Below are 15,080 nucleotides of genomic sequence, written 5' to 3'. Positions count from 1 at the left end.
ATGGTCGACCTCCAACATGACGATGATGATGTAGCTTAACAGCTTGGAACAACATGACCATGTACAAACTCGTAAACAAGGAAGAGTACTAAAGGTTGTTCAATCGCAAGGCATACTCGATTCAGTTATCGATGTACTTGCATGTCCAACGACTCAAAACACGAGGAAAACTGGAATCAGTGAAAAGTCATAGTTGATGAGGAGCTCACAAGAAGTTATATAGCTCCATGATATTCTCCAGCTACAAGGGATATTACTCGATCAACATTAAGGCAAGGACCGATGTATCGATCTGAAGAAGACAAGTACTTTAACTCGTCTGAGAAAGAAATCAAGGTAGGAAAACATGGTCGGAACCACGATTGCAAAGAACCCAATCACGGATACAAGATCAAATCATACAACGAATGGTTATTGATACGAGAAGCTTCTATGATAGGATCAACGTAGTTTCCATGGGCATGAACACAAAGTTCAAGGGAGACTCCCACTTCATAAATGCATCACCTGCCATTTACTCCTCGCCTTTGATGAGGTTGTAGCTTGGGAAGATTATCTGGCAAAACACCAGAAGAGCAAGACTCATGAAAACTCGTCAGATCATATTGTTTTATGAAGGCATATGTTCAACCCGTTGGGGCATCTTAGGAACATATACCATACACTACAAGAGTAATTAACACATGCTTGAAGAGTAAGGCTGACAAAGCATAGGATACAATTCTATAAGAGGGAGAAGACACAATTTACCAATGGCATCATGTGTCAGGGAAATCAATCAAAAGAATTTTCGAAAGCCAAGGATGTTGTTGGATAATAACCCAGAATGAGTCTGACAGTCTACAAAAGATCTTATGTGAGTATCGGTACTCAATCAGAGGGGGGTAAAATGCAAGGCATCGGATTATAGAACATCTGAAAAATATTGATATTCAATTACCAAAGAAATTACGATTTTGAGGTTGGTGTATCTTAATCAGATGTTCCGATTAAATTCAAGTAAGTTGAATGAACTTAGGTGGACAACCAACCAGAGTTGATTTGTCGATAACCAGCACCGTTTGGAAGGACGTTTGAGCCGGAAGATAATTTATGAGTCACAACAGATGATTGTGTGAGTTCACCTCAAGGTAGAAACAATAAGACTATAGGAAATCACAAAGGATTTTAACGAATGCTGCTAGACATATGGATTTAACCATAATGCAAGCAGGTGAGAAAGGTCAAGAGCAATAGGTTACTGGGGATTCCGAAAGATCGAATAGCAATTCGAAGAACTCTCAAAACCCATGACAACTCATGATGGACGAATCCCCCATAAGATAATTCGTTGTGTCTCGTAAAACAAGAGCAATTGGAGAAGAAAGTATGAACGACATTTGTATGTAGTCCTCCATAGTGGTTGACGGAGGAAGGGAAATCGCAAGAGCGATGGGCACAAGTTCTCAAGAGAAACATCAGAGAATATCATCGTAGCCTTCTGAAGGATCAAGTCATCGTCTGGAATACGGGGTTCTCCGGGAGGAAATATTTACGGGAGCCTAATGTTAGAGTTAGCAAAATGCGTACGATCAAACTCAAGGAGAAGAGAGAGTAGAACCCAGAGTATAGAAAAGGCGTAAAAGATAATAATACCACCCAATTGAGATGTGGGCCCGTAAGCCACCGCATAAGTGTTAGTAAAGTTTTTCAAACACTGGACTAAACTTCGGCCAAGGAGTTGGAAAGGGGGCTACCTACAGGAAGTCGGCTCTAATACCAACTTGTGACGCCCTCGATTTAATCATACACTAATCATACACGCAAATGCGTACGATCAAACTCAAGGACTCACGGGAAGATATCACAACACAACTCTAGGAACAAATAAAATAATACAAGCTTCATATTACAAGCCAGGGGCCTCGAGGGCTAGAATACAGAAGCTCGATAAACACACGAGTCAGCGGAAGCAACAAATATTTGAGTACAAACATTAAACGTGGGGTGCCTTAGGGAAGGCTAGCACAAAAGAAACACGATTGAACGAGGCGAGGCCTCCTGCCTGGGAACCTCCTAAACTACTCCTGGTCTTCAGCTGCGTCCACGAAGAAGACACCATCGGGATGGAAGACATCAGCAGGAAACTCCATCTCCTGGGCTCGAACATCTGGTCACAGCAACGTATCAAGGGGAAAGAGGGAGCAAAGCAACGGTGAGTACTCATCCAAAGTACTCGCAAGTCTTACAACAGAACTATGCTAAGTATGCATTAGTATCAAAGAAGGGGGTGGTTATATGTGGATTGACTGCAGCAATGCGAGAATAGAGAGAGAAGGCCTAGTCCTATCGAAGAGTAGCATCTTCAGGGTCTTGTAGCAATAGACGAGAGTAGAACACGTGTAACACAAATAAAAGTCATATTGTTGCAGCAATATTAAAGTGAGGTCACGCCTAGAGATCCTCCCTCAACTCCCTGCGAGGAAGCAATCCTGGAGTCACTAATTCCAGTTAAGTAACCATTGTAGTTGTATAAGACCAGGGCACAACTCCAAGTCGTCATGTAACCGTGCACACGGCTATTCGAATAGATAAGTTATTCCCTGCAGGGGTGCACAACATATTCCCCGACGCACTCGATAACACTCTGGCCGAACACACTTTTCTGGGTCATGCCCGGCCTCGGAATATCGAGACGTCGCAGCCCCACCTAAGACTCAACAGAGAGGCCGGCCCCCCGGTCTAACTCCTAAGCACAGAGGGTTCGTGGGCCCACTTCCCCTCCGCGCTCCTGCACGGTGCGTGGGCGGCCGAGGTCGGTCCTAACATCCCTTAATCACAAGCGCAATGCATCTCGGGACCACTCGGACGCGTGCCGCTCCATTGCTGACATCTGAAAAGCTTCGGCTGATATCGCGACGTTGAGTAGCCATAATTCTTCCCATGCAGACGGTTAGTGCGTAATAAGGCCTTTCGACCAACCATATCAAATACCCAAATCCATTATCATTTTAATTAGGCCATCGGCACAATCTCGCGGGAATCCACCCGTCTAACAACTAATCACCAATGATCCCAGTAACATGGTCGAGTAACTGTGTGGTTGTAACATCGGGGGGAATCCGAGGTATCACCCTTGTTGGATTCTGAACGATGTATCCGTCAAGGTGGGCTTAGAGGAATCACCCTCGGGGGTCCCACACTTGAGGGGTTGCACGACAAAGGCATCGTCGGGAATGGTGAAAGAGGTATCACCCTCGATAACCACGACCGACTAGCTGTACTACAAAGATATCATCAGGAGTACTTAGCGAGGTGTCACCCTAGGTACCCGATAGTATCTCTGTAACGTCGTACAACTAAGGGGGGTGTATGTGCTGTGTCGGGTCTGGCTCGTTGATCAGGGATCGAGATTTGAAAACAAGGCGTGGCAACTGGACTACGGGGTCAGAAGGGATGACTGCTCCACCTATACTAATTAGATTTAAAGTATAGTACTGAAAGTAGCAGTTCATCAAAAACAGGCTATGCATCAGATATAGGAGCTAACTACAACAGTAGCAAAATACTAATGCAAGCATGAGGGAGAAAGACATAGGCGATATAGGGATGATCAAGGGGGGATTGCTTGCCTTGTTGCTCTGCACACATTACGGATCCTCGACCGGGAAGTAGTCGATCACCGGATCATCATCGGTCTCGGGGTCTACTGGAAAGGAAGTAACGTAGGGGAAACATAATAAATAACAGAGCAATCAAATGCATCACAAAGTAAGACATGACTAAAGGCAAAGCTAGGCATGAGCTAACGCGGAAACATCCGTCATAGACGGGTCGGGACAATATCAGATCATATTTCCCGTGTCTGTGGCTACTACTGATCAGACTAAAAATGATGGAAAAGTTTCATGTTTTCTATACTAGGGACGCGTGACGGATGAACGGATAGCGTATCCGGGTTCGTCTCGTTTTTGTGATCAATTTTCATGTACGAAATATTTTCATCCGAGTTACAGATTATTTTATATTAAATTTTAAAGTTTTATCATTATCTTGGAATGATTCTAATTCGAAAATAAATGCAGAAATATCTTTCTCACATGGGCCTGTACTAGCTAGTGTGTATGACGGTGGGCCATGGGCTTGGGTTGACCCAGTCAAAGATTGACAAGTCAAAAGGGAAATAGTAGGAGAGGGTCCCACATAGCATAGACTATAACTAAACAAATAAATAAAAACTAACCTCATTAAATTGGCTCCACATGTCATAGGTTACTAAACTGATTTAGTACTAATTTATACTGTACTAGCTAAACCTAATGCTAATTTAAACAAGGGCCGGCTATTAGTGAGTGGAGAGAGCCCAACCGGCCACACGCACAACACACACACTCATTACACACACTCACGCACACAGCAACATAGCGGCTAGCTAGGAGCAGCAGTTGTAAGCACCAACGGCGGCAACAACTAGTAAGCAGCAGTGGCGGCTAGGCAACAACACCTAGCAAGCAGCATCCATAGCAGCAGCGCTAGCAGAAGAATATGAGAAGCATGCGGCAGCGGCAGCAGTAAGCAGAGCAGCAACAGCAAGGCAGCAACATGTAGTAGCAACAGCCGTGCATAGCAGTGGCGTGGGCGTCATGAGCAGTAGCTCAGTCTGGGTTAGTGGGCGCGCATAGGTGCGCGATCAGGCGTGCCAGGTCAAGGCCGAGCGCGGGTGGGTGTGGACGACAAGAAGCAAGGGGAAGTATGACACGGTGCAATAGTAGCGCAGCGGCATCACGATGAGAAGCAGCAACAAGCAGTAGCAGGAAGCGCACACGCATGTACGTGCACACACGCATACGCACAAACGAGCTAGGGGACGGCAGCTATGGCGACGGATCGAGCGGGCGAAATGGGGGAACGGAACGAGGAGCTCACTGCGAGCTCGGAGGTGTGGTTGGGGAGACTGGAGGTGGACCGGAGCGGTGGGAATCGAGGTCGGCTTCCAGCGATGTACGCGATGAAAACTGCAGTGGTGGCGAGTGTACGGTCCAGTCCAGCTCGATTCGTTTCTCTGAATGGACGAAATCGACGATGGTGGTCCTCCTCGACGTATTCACGGTCGCCGGGGAACATGGTGGCCGCGGGATCGATGATGGCACGGCCATGGATGCGCTTGGGCATAGGAGGTAGTCAGACTCTGCTAAACTGGAGAACTAGAACATGGTCGGATTCACTCGAACTAGCCTCTTTACTCGATGAATTAGAGAGGAATTAGGAGGTCCAAGTACATAGAAGCCGGCCAAGAACACTGGCGGCACAATGGGGGTAAACCCTAGCAAAAAATATGAGCTCCACTAAGCCTAATCCGTGGCTTATATAGCCTTACAAAGGTGGAACGAAAGGAAATGAAAAAGTAGAAGAAGAAAAGAAAGGTGGCGTGCCGGATTAACGACAGTGAAGCCCGGCACGCGGATCACCGTCCGATCGAGCATCCACAGTTGCCGCGAACTCTCATAAAGCGAAGTGGTATGGAGGTCTTCTGGCGCGTTGGATCTTGGATGGAGGGCTCTGGTTGCTTCGCGCGATCTTCCTCGTTCAAACTCTCGGTTGATCAGGAGCCTGGGTCCTGGCAATCCCCCCCAAGTAACATCAGACCTGTCCTCAGGGCTGGAATGCAGGGAATACTTTTTGGATAAAGGAGGCATCCTCCCAGGTAGCATCTTGTTCAGCCAGGTTGGTCCACTTAATGAGCCATCTGACCACTGAAATCTGAATATCTCCCTGCACCCTAGGAATGAGTTTTCTTTCCAGTAACTTCTCAGGTTCTAATAAGATGGTTCCATCTGTATGGAGTAGAGGGAGATGAGGGTTGGGTATGGCATGTGGTCCCACATGCTTTTTAAGTTGGCTGACATGGAATGTAGGGTGAAGCTTGCAATGTTCAGGCAATAACAGTTTGTATGCTACAGGTCCAACTTTCTGGATAATTCTGAAGGGTCCATAGTACTTGGAATGTAGCTTAAGGCATCTATGCAAGCTTAGTGTGGTGTGCCTGTAAGGTTGAAGCTTCAGATAGACCGTGTCCCCAACTTCCAATGTTCTTTCAGACCTCTTTCTGTCAGCATACAGCTTCATCCTTTGTTGAGCCTTGAGAAGGTTACCCTTGATCTGAGCTGCCAGTTGTTCTGCATTTAGGATGGAGGAGAATTCCTGAACCATGTCAGCAGGGTAAAGAGCAGCTTCAGAGAGCATGTTAGGTGGTCTGTTGTACAATGCCTGGAAAGGTGTGAGTTGGAGTGATGTGTGGTAACTAGTGTTATACCACCATTCAGCCAATGGAAGCCACGGCAACCACTTTTGAGGTTGGAGGAAAGCCATGCACCTTAAGTAGTTCTCCAGACATTGATTAACCCTCTCTGTTTGACCTTTAGACTGAGGGTGGTAGGAAGTGCTCATTTGTAGTTTGATGCCAAGTTTCTTGAACAGTTCTTGGCAAAGGTTGCTGGTGAAGATTTTGTCTCTGTCAGTGACAATAACTGAAGGGAGTCCATGCAACTTGAATATATTTTTAGTAAAGGCTCTTGCAACAGTACTGACAGTAATGGGGTGTTTCATTGGAATAAAGTGACTGTACTTGGTGAATCTGTCAACCACTACAAGAATCATGTCCTTGGCTTCTGAGGTAGGGAGGCCTTCAATGAAATCCATGCTAATGTGACACCAAGCAAAGTCAGGAACTGGCAGGGGCTGCAGTAATCCTGGGTATTTGCAGTGCTCAGGTTTGATTATCTGGCAAGTTGGGCACTCTTAGATAAAGTCCACAATAAATTTCTTCATGTCCAGCCAATGGAAAAGGAGTTTCATTCTTTGGTAAGTTGCTCTGTGTCCAGAGTGCCCCCCTAGCTTAGAGTTGTGCATTCCTGACACCAGTTTAGTTCTAAGAGCATTGTCCAAACCAATGACAAATCTTTTTTTGTATCTCAACAGCCCTTTTTGCAAGGTAAAGTTAGGAACAACAGTTGCAGAAATGGCCAGTTGTGCTAGGAGATCTTTGCACTTTTGGTCCTGAGCATAACTAGCAACAACTTCAAATAACAAACCGGGCTGAGCTTGGCTAGCAATTAATGAGTGTAATCTATATTGGACTCTTGATAAGGCATCATCAACTTTATTGTTCTTCCCTTTCTTGTATTCAATTCTAAAATTATATCCCAGCAACTTGATTAGCAATTTATGTTGGATCCCCTCTGTTAGCTTTTGGTCCTGAATATATCTCAAGCTTTGCTGGTCAGTTCTGATTACTAGTGCTGATGCAGCAAAGTAATGTTTCCAATGTTTCAGTGCTATAATAATTGCTAAAGCCTCTTTATCATAAGTGGACATTGTTGTAGCTTTTGGGCCAATAGTTTTACTAAAGTAAGAGAGTGGTCTACCCTCTTGCATTAACACAGCTCCAATTCCATAAGCACAAGCATCAGTTTCCAATATAAAAGGCTGAGAAAAGTCAGGAAGTGCCAAGGCTGGGGCTTGAGTCATTTTGTGCTTAAGTATGTTGAAAGCCTCCATTTGTTCAGATCCCACTGGAAATTGTCTTTTCTTAAGGAGTTGAACAGGGGTTTACAGATAAACCCATAGTGTTGAATAAATCTCCTGTAGTAACCAGTTAAGCCCAAGAAACTTCTTAACTCAGTTACATTCTTAGGTGCTGGCCACTGAGTAATGGCTTCAATTTTGTAGGATCAGTAGCAACCCCATCACCCCTTATGACATGACCCAAGTATTCCACTTGTGGTTGAGCAAAAGAACACTTGATAAGCTTTGCAAATAACTGATTTGACTGCAGTGCTTCTAGAACTAGTTTGAGGTGTTGCAGGTGTTCCTTCATATTTCTGCTATAGATCAGGATATCATCAAAGAAAACCAAGACAAACTTCCTTAGGTAAGGGGCTAGGATAGTGTTCATAAGGAGCTGGAATGTGGCAGGACCATTGGTCAGTCCAAAGGGCATCACCAAATATTCGTAGTGTCCACAGTGTGTGCTAAAAGCAGTTTTCTCAATGTCCTCCTCTTTCATTCTGATTTGGTGATAACCACTTCTCAGATCCAACTTGGAAAAGACTGTTGCTCCTTTCAGTTCATCCAAGAGATCTTCAATAACAGGGATGGGATATTTGTTTATCACAGTCTGTTCATTCACTTTTCTAAAATCATTGACCAGCCTCCATGCCATGTCCATCTTTTTCACCAGAAGTGCAGGGGAAGAATAAGGATTGTTACTGTCCCTGATTACTTTATACTTGATCATCTCTTGCACTATGGTTTCCATTGCATCCTTTTGGTGGTGAGGCAGTCTATAAGGTCTCTGGTTAATAACCTTAGCTTGGGGGGTGAATGTGATGACATGATCAATAGCTCTTTTGGGAGGTAAAGTTGTTGGTGTGCTAAAAACAGGGGAATACTCATTGAGAATCTTCTGTACTGGCTCAGGCGCAATTTGATCCACAGGTTCTTGCACCACAATTCTGTTAAGTAAAAGAACAGCTCCACAAACAGGTTCACTGGGAATAGTTTCTGTGGGAAGAATCTCTTTAACTGATACTATGGGTAAACTTTCATCTTGGAATATTTTCTTTTCACCCCGAGGTAATGTGACCATGACATGCATTTCATCAAATTCAAGTTCCACAGGGCTAAATGCAGCCATCCAATCATCCCCTAGGATTACATCATAACCCTGTAGTTGCAACACTCTGAAATCTGTGGAGAAATCAGTTCCTTGTAGAGAAAAGGGGCAGTTAAGTGCAATGAACTCTGACCAGAGTGTAGCCCCATTAGCCACAATCACTTGTCTTCTCTTGGTTGGGGTTAGAGCACACTTTGCTTTCTGAGCTAAGGATGGTGTGATGAATGTAGCAGTGCTACCACTGTCAATGAGGGTTGTGGCAGGGATTTTTCCTAACATGACAGTCATAGTGAAGCTTAGTTTCCTAGTAGCTCTAATTCCCATCAAGGCATGCATTGATATTTGTAATGGAGGATCATCATTATCCACAGGAGGTGGAGTGTCTGCCTCATCACTTTCAGTAGTATAATATACTAACTCTGCATCCTCAGGGTAACTCTCTTGCAGTGCCTGGATTTGCATTTGGTTTGCTAGTTTACAGACCTTCTTGTGCACTGGGAACCATGGGTCCTTGCACTTATAAAAAATGCCCTTCAACCTTGCTTGTTGAATAACAGTGGTAGTGGAACTAGGACGTTGTTTTCCATGGTCAAATTGAATTTGCCTTCTCCAGCTTGATTCAAGAATGGTTGTTTTACTTTCTTAGCTGGCTGAGATTGCTCCATCCTTCTAGCTAGCCAAATAGCTTTTTGTAGGTCAGGAGATTCATGACATTGGACATGGTGTTGAATACTATCACACAGGCCAACAATGAAACTTGTTTTGTAGTACTCCTGTGGCAATGCTGGGTTATCCCTTCTGATCAGGTTCATGGATTTCTCAAACTGTAGTACATAATCATTGACAGTTCCAGTCTGGTTAAGAGCATGGAATGTTATGATATTGTCACAAACTGAAGTTTCAGAGAACCTGTACCAAGGTAGTGTATTAGCAATGATACCTGTGCCTCTCCACCACTCAATTGCAGGTCCTGTCAAGTAAGTTACAACAATTTCAGTCTTTTGTTCCAGGGGAGTTCTTGGAGCTTCAAAATACATCTCAATGGTCTGAATCCAGGAGTCAGTGTTGGTGCCATCAAACTCAGGGATGTTGTACTTGGCAGGTTTTACCAGAGTGTGCACTCTTCTAATCTCTTGAGGCCAGTCTCTGTTTGCAGTACCAAACCTTCTGTCCAAGAGAGCATTTTGTCCCTCACCCTGATCCTGCTCCAAGTTAGTAACTTGTTGGCCAGGAAGCACTTGGTGAGCAACAACTAGGTTCTTAGCTTCAGTAGTGGCTTGTTTGTTGTCTGCAAAATGGGGATGTCTGTAGGGTAATTTAGTGTACCATCTAGGTTTAATTCCTTTCCAGAGTTCTTGTCCAACAGAGTTGCAGAGCCCACAGTCACAGGGGATTGTTGAGCATCTTGGAACTTGTTCACAGGGCCCTGTCGTGTATGAGCAATAACACTGGCTTGAGGAACATCCTGAGGGTTGGGCTGCACATATCTTAGTTTAGGAAACCCAGAGATAAAGTTTGACAGTGTGCCCTGCAAGTCACCCAGAGATTTATGCAAGTTGTGAAAGTTGTCATGCACATAGTCCCTAAACTCATCAAACTCCACTCTGTCCTGTTCCCTGTTTTTCTGCAGAAGCTGGACATCGAGTTGGAGGGAGGAAAACTCCAGTTGATCAGTGGAGGTGGAGTCTGAGGGGGCAACCACCTTAGCCATGAGAGCAACAGAGAGGGTTCTGACAGAGTGTCTAAAAGCCCACTGGAAACTAGACAACACAAGAGAGGAATTTTACCACAGCCGCAGCTGCAACCCGAACTGATGTTGTTAGTTCTGCCGCCGCCAACACCACCGTCGTCGCTGCGCCACCAAGTACACCGGATCCGGGAGGGTGGTGGGATTTTACTACGCAAGCAAGGTGCTTCTTCAACCACTAACCTGACCAGATCTGTACCGAATGATCGCCGCCACCAGCGCCACCGTCTGCTCGCCGCCGCCTGGATCGGGAGGGAGGGAGGATTTTCACTGCCCTTCCCCAATTCTCGCCACCGGAAGATCTAGAGCTTCTTCGAGGAAGGACTGGCTCTGAATACCATTGTCAGACTCTGCTAAACTGAAGAACTAGAACAGGGTCAGATTCACTCGAACTAGCCTCTTTACTCGATGAATTAGAGAGGAATTAGGAGGTCCAAGTACATAGAAGCCGGCCAGGAACGCTGGCGGCGCAATGGGGGTAAACCCTAGCAAAGAATATGAGCTCCACTGAGCCTAATCTGTGGCTTATATAGCCTTACAAAGGTGGAACGAAAGGAAATGCAAAAGTATAAGAAGAAAAGAAAGGTGGCGTGCCGGATTAATGTCAGTGACGCCCGGCACGCGGATCGCCGTCCGATCGAGCATCCACGGTTGCCGCGAACTCTCATAAAGCGAAGCGGTATGGAGGTCTTCTGGCGCGTTGGATCTTGGATGGAGGGCTCTGGTTACTTCACGCCATCTTCTTCGTTCAAACTCTCGGTTGATCAGGAGCCTGGTCGATCTAGGGTTCGCGGGAGTGATAGAGAGAGAGCGCTCGGGGGTGGTCTTATCCGCGAGGGGAGCGGCAGGATGCACGCCAGCAAGCGCATCCCCGTGCGGATGGCTCTGGCGTCATGGCCTCCCTTGCCTCTGTCGGGAGGTGGGAGAAAGGCCGGCCTAGCTGGGCCGGGTCAACCTGTAGCAGCTGGGCCTAAGTTCCCAATAGCTTTCTTCTTTTTATTTTTTTCTTATTTTTTGTTTCTGCGTGCTTTCATTTATTATTTTCTATTTTATTTAATTTTAGCAATAATTCCCTATAGCAAAAATGTGTGACATGGTCCAACAAATATCTTACAATATTTTAAATCACCACAAAAATAATTGGGCCCATTGGAATGTGTTTGGATTTTTCCATGGAAATTATGAGCACTTTAAATGCAAAAATGACTATGTTTTGATGGTAGGGTCCACACCAATATTGAGGGTGATGTTGTTTTCCTTAACAATAATTGTTTTGGTTTATTCCACTATTGTGCAACATTTTTCCAATGCTGTTTGGGGAATTATTTTATTGCCATAAAATTCAAGTGGCTTTTGAAGTGGAATTTCAAATGAGATATGAATTTCAACTTGATCATATCCAATTTAGCAAAATGATTTGTTGCTGATCATGGTCATCAATGTAGCTTAATTACAATTACCACTGTAACAAAAGTTGAGGATGTCAGAGGCATCCCACCTTGTAAGGTAGGCTACTAGGTCATTGACAACAGGATCCGCGTGACTATTGGATAGGCGACGTGTTTCATGCTGCCTCTTGATTGTGGTGCGTGCGTCCTACTTGACCAAGTCCTTCAATACATGACACTAATCTTGCTTCAGTCGCGGGTCCGCCGAGGCTTGAGACACCTCATCTTGTATGTCAGTTCGGACGGTAAGATGTTGCCATCATGGGGGGCGATAGCACAGTCTGCGCTCCGCGGGTGTTGGGCCCGGCGGTGGGGCCTATAGGAGCCACGCCCGTGCTTGCGAGGATCCTGTCGCATCTGGCTGGTCCTTGTTGGCGAAACTCATCAAGCTTTGTAAGGTGGATTTCCACTCCTCCATCATCTCCGGTGCAAGCGGAAAGTTCAGCAGCACCTCGGCCTGCGCTAAAGCTTCCCTCACAGTTTTAGGGACCGGACGGGGCCAGACGTGGGTAGTGCTCTTACTCGTGGCAGTGCCAGAAGGAGCACTTCCCCCGCCGTCGCCCGCTCCAGGTCCTCACCAGGGGGAGGTTGTTGAGGCTGTCCTTGCGCCCCCTACGCAATCGTATTGTCTGACCGCCACCCGGGTCGTCATCCCGTGGGCGCGATGGATGTCCAGTCACACTGCCACCTATACGGTGGTGGACGCGGCTGCGATGTCCCCCCCCGGGCCGCTGACATCGCATACTGCGCTCACACGATGGCGACGTTCGGGTTGTGATTCGCGGAGCTCCACACGGTGTTGTGGCTACGTTCTCCGCCGGGGCGAGCATGTTGCCCGTCCCCGTCTACGTCGCCCATCGCGGATAGTGTTTGTATATTGGACGTCAAAGGGGTGGCCATGGGGCCACCCTCGGCTTTCTTTGGTGCCATGGGTGTCAATGAGGGCACGCGGGAGTGTTAGTGAAGATTCGTGCACTGTAAGTGCCCCTACCTAGCATGCCAAAGATGTCGTGGGGAATTCGACGATCTACGGGACCCATGGCCCCCCTTTACCGTTCTGTAGGAAGATCTAGGTCCGCAAAGAGCATAAGTTGACCAAATCACGCGTGGGGGTTTATACAGTTTTGGGGCACTCGGAAGGTTGATTATGTGGGTTCAAATACAGGTGCACAACCGCCGAACAAGGATGCTCGAGAGGCGTAGCTATGTGTGTAACAAAACAGAGTGTCGGCCCTTCTAAAGGTAGCCATGGACATCCATTTATAGGACAAGGGGTTACTGATACGTCTCCGTTGTATCTACTTTTCCGAACTCTTTTGCCCTTGTTTTGGACTCTAATTTGCATGATTTGAATGGAACTAACCCGGACTGGCGCTGTTTTCAGCAGAATTGCCATGGTGTTGTTTTTTTGCAGAAATAAAAGTTCCAGGAATATCCTGAAAATTTACGAAGATTTTTTCTGGAATAAAAGAAAAATACCTGCGCAAAGATCCACCGGAGGGGGCGTGCCAGTGGGCCACAAGCCTACAGGCCGCGACCACCCCACTAGGACGCGCCGTGAGGGCTTGTGGGGCCCACATGGCACCACCGCCCCCAAACTCAGCTCTATATCTTTCGTCTCACCCGGAAAAAAATCAGAGAGAAGGTTTCATCGCGTTTTACGATATGGAGAAGCCGCCACTTCCTGTTCATCATATGGAGGGCAGATCTGGAGTCCGTTCGGGGCTCCGGAGAGGGGAAATCGTCGCCATCGTCATGATCAACCTTCCTCCATCGACAATTCCATGATTCTTTTCACCGTTCGTGAGTAATCTCATCATAGGCTTGCTGGACGGTGATGAGTTGGATGATATCTATCATGTAATTGAGTTAGTTTTGATGGGGATTGATCCCTAGTATCCACTATGTTCTAGATTGATGTTGCTACTACTTGGCTATGCTTAATGCTTGTCACTAGGGCCCGAGTGCCATGATTTCAGATCTGAACCTATTATGTTGTCGCCAATATATGTGTGTTTTAGATCCTATCATGCAAGTTGTAGTCACCTACTATGTGTTATGACCCGGCAACCCCGGAGTGGCAATAGCCGGAACCACTCCCGAAGATGACCATAGTATGAGGAGTTCATGTATTCACCACGTGTTAATGCGTTAGTCCGGTTCTTTATTAAAAGGAGAACCTTAATCTCCTGTAGTTTCCATTAGGACCCCACTGCCACGGGAGGGATGGACAATAGATGTCATGCAGGTTCTTTTCCCTAAGCACGTATGACTACATACGGAATACATGCCTACATTAGATCGACAAACGGGAGCTAGTTACATATCTCTCTGTGTTATAGCTGTTACATGATGAATCACATCTGGCACACTCATCCATCACCGATCCACTGCCTACGAGTCTTTTACTATTGGTCCTTGCTACGTTAGTTTGCTGCTACTGTTGTCGCTACTGCTGTTACTCTGTTGTCACTACTGTTGTTCCTTTCTAGTGCTGTCACTACTGTTGTTACTTTGCTGCTACTTGTTGCAAGAATTTTCTGGAGCCGTTGCCTGGGAAGAATAGTTCCCCGTCCACGTGCTCTTTACTTGTGCCATTGAAACAACAGTTAGGAATAGTCTGTCATCAAGATATCTTTTTCTGACACCGTTGCTATCATACTACTTTGCTACTCATACTTTGCTTGTAGACACTAATCTTTCAGGTGTGGTTGAATCTGACAAACTCAGCTGCTAATACTTGAGAATATTCTTTTGCTTCCCCTTTGGCGAATCAACAAATTTGGGTCGAATACTCTACCCTCGAAAACTGTTGCGATCCCCTACACTTGAGGGTCATCAAGACATTTTTCTGGCGCCGTTACCGGGGAAGCACAGCTATATTCTCTGAGTCACTTGGGATTGACGTATGCTGATCACTATGAGGATCCGAAAGATCCAAGAACTAAAATCTTGCCTTCCACTACGAGGAGAGGTAAGGAACTTCCATCTAGCTCCGCACTTGATTCACCTTCACTTTTGAGTAAGTTTGCGACATCGCCTCCTCCTAGAAATCTTGATATGTCGCCTGTGCTTGATGATGCTACTTCTGCTGCCCATGATGCTTATGATGATGCTATGCTTGATACTATGCATGATGATGCTATGCTTGATACTATGCCTTATGATGCTATGCTTGATACTATGCCTGATGATACTATGCCAGATACTACTTTGCCACTAGGTGCATTCC

This window comes from Hordeum vulgare, chromosome 7H, assembly GCF_904849725.1.
Source record: "Hordeum vulgare subsp. vulgare chromosome 7H, MorexV3_pseudomolecules_assembly, whole genome shotgun sequence".
NCBI lineage: Eukaryota > Viridiplantae > Streptophyta > Magnoliopsida > Poales > Poaceae > Hordeum > Hordeum vulgare.
The sequence above is the reverse complement of the archived record's forward strand: the minus strand, read 5'-3'. Positions refer to the sequence as shown.